Here is a 5,719-nt window from a genome sequence, read left to right on the forward strand (position 1 = left end):
CCAAAGAAGCCAGCAGGTGCTTAATTGCAGTGGCCATTTTAGATCTCTGGCCACCCATATAAACAGGGCAGTTCACTGCTGGTAAGACAGGCAGTAACATTGCCTGGCTGTAGGGATCTATAACAGCCTGGAGGTAAGGTCAGGAGCTGTAGGGGATGGTTTGGAGGCTCCTGGTCCTGGGCATGACCTAAAACTGCACCCTGCCAGAAGTAGGTGGCCTGGTGGGGCTCTCAGTGGTGTGGGAGCCCGCAGGAAATGCCAGGCCTGTTATCATCCCAGTGAAAAGTAGGTAGGGGCACCTTAACCTTAGCCCTCACTTTCACGTGGGTCTGGTAACATCAGAGGTAGTGGAGACCAGGCATGGCTGTGGCCAACTGAGCCCTGTGGGGTATAAGACCCCGAGGAGGGAGAGTGGGGGCCATGCATGGCTGTGGCCACCTGATCCCAGGGAGGGAAGCCAAGTGAGGGGGTGGTGTGGAGCCCCAAGTGAGGGAGGCAGAGATGAGTAGCCCCAGTGAGGGGGCAGTGTGGAGCCCCAGTGAGGGGACAGCCCCAGTGATGGGGCGGAGATGTGCAGCCCTGGTGAAAGGGGGCAATTGGAGATGTAGAGCCCCAATGAGGGGGTAGCCTCAGTCAGGGGGATGTGTGGAGCCCCAGTGAGGGGGAAGAGATGAGGAGCCCCTGTGAAGGGCGGGGGTGGGAAACAGAGAGATGAGAGCCCTGTATGTTTATATATAGACAGTTGCCACTGGAAGTGGCCAGAGCAAGCTTAGACCTGGTTGGGTAATTGGCTGGCCAGTACCCCAGTGAAGGTCGTAGGAGAGGCCCAAAAGACAGTATGTCTGCCACCCAAGCTACAAACTAGATAAAGTCTATGGTCTAAGTGGCCCACTCCAAGAGGGAGTATGGCAGAATAAGTTGTTGATGCATGAAAGAGACCCTGTGAGGGAGGGTGGAGTGTGAGAGGCCCTAGTGAAAGGAGGGCAGTATGAATGTGTGTGTGACTGAGGCCTGACAATGAGGCCTAATCTTGGTCCAGCTGTAAGCCAGGAGCACTGTGTCATCGGGATGCTGCGAGGCTTTGGCTGCAGTGTAGTGGAGGATCAGAGCCTCAGATAGTGCTCCCTGGCATTGGGGCAAGAATGGGCAGAATGTTGCCTTAATTAACGTCGTAAATAATTAAGAACAAGGCATGGCAGGAGAGTCAGGTGGGTGGCATGCTCAAAGGCAAGTGGGGAAAGTAGCACTGTGGCTAGTCGGGGAGCCCCACTTTGCCACACTACTAAATAGAATTTGTAATGCAATACTAATTAATTAAGATTTGAATTCATCAGTATTTCTGGTTTCCAAAACCAAAGTATATTACTTTAAAAAAACATAATTAACCTATACATGTATTGGACCTTTTAAATAAATGGTTTTCCCCCCTCTTGGTCTTATGGCAGCTTGATGCTGAGGGCCTGGAAATATTTGCATTCACAGAGGAGAGTCAACTCAGCAGACACATCTATTTTGGTGCTAATGTCTGCATTACTCAAAGATCATTTTATATATCAGTGTCACAAAATGTGAAAATCAATTAAAGCAGGGTTCGTTCCAAAACTAAGAAATGCCAAACCTTGTACGTTCTTCATAAAATGCTTAATATTTCCCCTTCACAAAATGTGTGGAAAATACAAAATATTGCCATGACTTATGTCCTATTTTTTTCTTCCAAAGCAGAATGGAACATCTCAGCAAGGGAAATGGTAAATATGTTGTCAACATGAGTCCTTACATTAAAACTGGAGTTCTTTTAAAAAGGTGTGTCCTACTTTTATTAGTGGCCTTAATTATGTTCAATTCAGATATGAACAAATGATTAAATGATTAAACAGCTGGTGGCAGTAATCGTTTCTGTGTTAGTAATTACCACTCGGGGGGTGAAAGCTAAACTGGGGCAGCTTAATCCTGTTTTATTCCAAAATAACCTGCCTGAGTTTCTTTTTAACTTACTGGGGTGCCATTGTAGTTGCGTAATTACTGAGCATCAGCTGTTCCACGGTACAACCTTGCTGCCCATTAAATTGCTTTATTTTGGCCATTTGGCCATACTCCCAAATATTGATCCATCCTGCATGGTTGTGTAGCATCATTAGGGGATGTAGAATACCATGACACAAAGGGATGGAGGAGCTATGAAGCTAAGTTTTGCTAAACTTTATCCACTTTATCCACTAGCTTCAGGTATGGAATGCACACACCCACATTATGGGCCTGAGTTCCCAAATCCATGGAAAAGAACAGCTAGTAGCCTCAGAAAGGGATTCATAGCAGCCAGCATACTAGCTGAGGGACTCTTACACCAGCCAATAGGGAACCGTGAAAGGGAATTCTGTTTCCCAAGCTTAAGTACCTCCCTGTTGTCTTGATATTGGCAAGTAGGTGATGTTGGGACTCACAGGCCAAAACCACTTTCTGGGCTCATGATTTTGGGTAGAGGCACCCTTTTTTGTAATGGCAGTAGTAGCCTCTTCTTATAACGTTTTGGTTAGAGAATTTGCCTAGGACACCTCCATCCTCTCCACTGGGCTAAGCAATCAGACTCCTTCTTGCTTACTGTTCATGTCGCTCTCTGAACCTTCTTCTTCTTATTATTTAGTACCCCAGCTTCAACAAGAGGCTGGAGAATTCCAATTTCCCATCTCAGTCTAGTGATAGATCAATCCAGGGGTTTTTAACCTTTATTGGATCAGTGTACTCATGGTAGCCGAATGCAGAGCAGGATGGGGAGGTGGCACACAGCCAGACATGGAGCGGGGTGGCGTGCGGCTGAATGTGGAGCGGCAGTGGCCGCCACATGTGAGCTTACCCTGCCCCCCCCCCCCACACACACACACACACATCTGGTAAGGTAGGTGGTGCCTGCACGGCAATTTGGGATGGTGCATGACGGCGCTCCCCCTATGGCCTTCTCAAATACCCTTGGGGGTATGCATACACCCGGTTGACAACTCCTGGATTAGTCTGTATCCTAGTAGCTAAGACATTACAGTGGGAAGTCAGCACTGCATGTTTCAATCCTTTCAGTCTGAGGTGGGTCTCAAACTCACGGGGGAAACGGCACAGAAAATGTTTGTCCTTACATCTGTACCTAGCATGTTATTTATGTCAATTTAATTATTTTCAGACCTATTTTTGAAAAATCCTCTCCTCCTAATCAGGACAGCCACTTAGCTGGCTACCCACTGGGAAGTTCCAATTAACAAGCATCCACTGCATTGTTTGTCTTTTTAATTTTTGTTACACAAAGTCATCAGAGTTCAGGTTTTGCTTCTCAACAAAAAATATACACAGGCTCTTACCTCTCAAGGGCAGTTACTGGGTTTTAGCAAGTCCAAGAAACTGATGACTGCCTGGACATTCAGAATCTCCCTTTGTGCTGTATTCCCCTGACACCTTCATCCAGCTTTTCCATCTTCACAACTGTTATCTGCATGCCTATTATCCAGGATGGAAGTAAGGTGAGTCAGGTGAGGTCATATTTTTTATTGGCTCAATCTAGGTAATTTGGACAGGTAAGAGACAAGGTCAAGAGGCCTTCATCACATCAAGAAAGCACATATCCTGAAGTCTGCCATGTCATTCCTTGTTCACCCACGAGGAGTACTAGAACACAATGCATGCTGATTTTTCAATGCATATTGAAGTCAACAGTAGTCTTTCTTGAGGTGGAAAATATTGTGTTCCTAACGTACCATCTGACCCACCAAGTTGCTGTCTGAAATTCACCTATTTTACACAGCGGTAAGCAGAACTCATTCAGTCTGTTCATTCAACTTCACCTCTTCCCTCCCATTATTACTTTTATAGTTTATGCGGCAAACAGAATATGACTAAAAGGTCAAATTTCAATGCATACAGCATATTATAAAAGATTATTATTGTGTATGCCACTAAAAAGGAAACTGCATCCCCCATACAGAAGCAGCCACACAATAGGCTCATAATTTTCATGACAATGCTGACATCCTCTGTGTTTGCAAGGCAACATTCCCTCCCTCTCACCATCTAATCTCCTTCATCTGAAAGAGAAATGTATTTTTAGCAGCCTCAGTGGGGCCTAAGGCATTGATTTATGAAAATAAGGTGGAGGAATTCATGAATTTTTTCTGACCTCCATCTCTCATTCCTAAGACACTTCTATTTTAAGATATATAAAATGAATTGTCCTAATGTGGAATATCATCGCCTTGGTACTGTGCATTTCTGTTCTCTTCTAACACATACGTATACACACAAAATCATCTGAACTTTAGTTTGTATTAAGTTAAAAAACCTCTTTCTGTTATATATTATTTTACTCTGATCATGATATATGTTACTTGAGTCATGATTCACCCAGAAATTCTCATGAGGGACTGGAATAACTCACTACAGGTCCTCTATAAATAAGGATAGACAACCAAATGAAATTGTAGCAGTGTGATACAGAGTTTTCTGTAACATGATCTACTCAAGTTACACCAATAGCTCATTTTGCTTAGCTCTTGATTCTGAAGTTAAAGCAGGGCACTGCTTCAAATTCCAGGGACCTCCGTAGCTTGACATTGTATTAATTCTTCTGCAACATCACTTATGTTTTATATAAACTCTCTCTGTTGCATGCATACTTTTCCATGACAAATATTTACAAAGCTTTTAAGATTCATGGTGAAAATGATATTGGAAACGGGTTTCATTCACAATCTCTGATTCCCAACCTTTTAAAAAGCTTAAACTAGGCTTAAATTAAATGATTGCAAATGACCTTTTATACCAGGCAAAACCAATTCTTTGAATCTATTCACCTAGTAGAATATATCAGTCTGGTAGCTGTAGTACATCTAGATGAACCTCATATCCTGACTCTTATTTAAATATAATAGGATACTTTTCATAAATAAATAAATAAATATCTTCCATTTTGAAGATAAGTGTATGTTTGTGTGTGTGTGTGTGTATATATATATATATATAATCATATGAATGATATATATATGAAATATCATTCATATGAGATATATATGAAATATATATATCTTCAAAATGGAAGTCAAATTATACAGATTAACCAGTTTCCTGACTTTTTCACTCTTTTTACTCCATTAATCCATTTTCTTTCTTATTCTCTATGGGTTAAATACACAAAGAGGAATAGCAAAGACTATGTACTACTGAATTCTTAATTGCATATTTGCTTCTGTTTAAGGTAGCTACAGGGTAAGGTTTAAATGGACTTCATTTATATATAAGCTTTGCACTATATTTGCACCTGCACAATGGGAAATTTTATTCTGTGCTGCTATGCAATACTTACAAATAACCACTGCTATGCAACAGCATGATACCTGGAGAGAAATAGGAGGACCTCTGTTTCATCAATTGTATCCATTTCTTACCTATCTTCTGTTTCACTTAAATGTCAATATACCAGTTAAAACTGATCTAATTTATTTGAACAAAGCTTCACCTTTAAGGCAATGAGGGATGAATGTACAGTATAACTTAGCTGGCCAACAGGTAGATGTAATGATGGCTCAAACAAATGTGGAACACCAGGTGAAATGGCCATTAATAATAAAGAGACATCCAGAACAAATGTACTGACTTCACTACTGAGACAACTTGTTCGAATAATAATATTACTGCTGAACTTTGCAGAATGGAACGAGGTGTCCTTGACTTTGCTAGAGGAAAA

Source organism: Alligator sinensis, unplaced genomic scaffold (genome assembly GCF_000455745.1).
Source record: "Alligator sinensis unplaced genomic scaffold, ASM45574v1 scaffold780_1, whole genome shotgun sequence".
In the NCBI taxonomy this organism is placed as follows: Eukaryota; Metazoa; Chordata; order Crocodylia; family Alligatoridae; genus Alligator; species Alligator sinensis.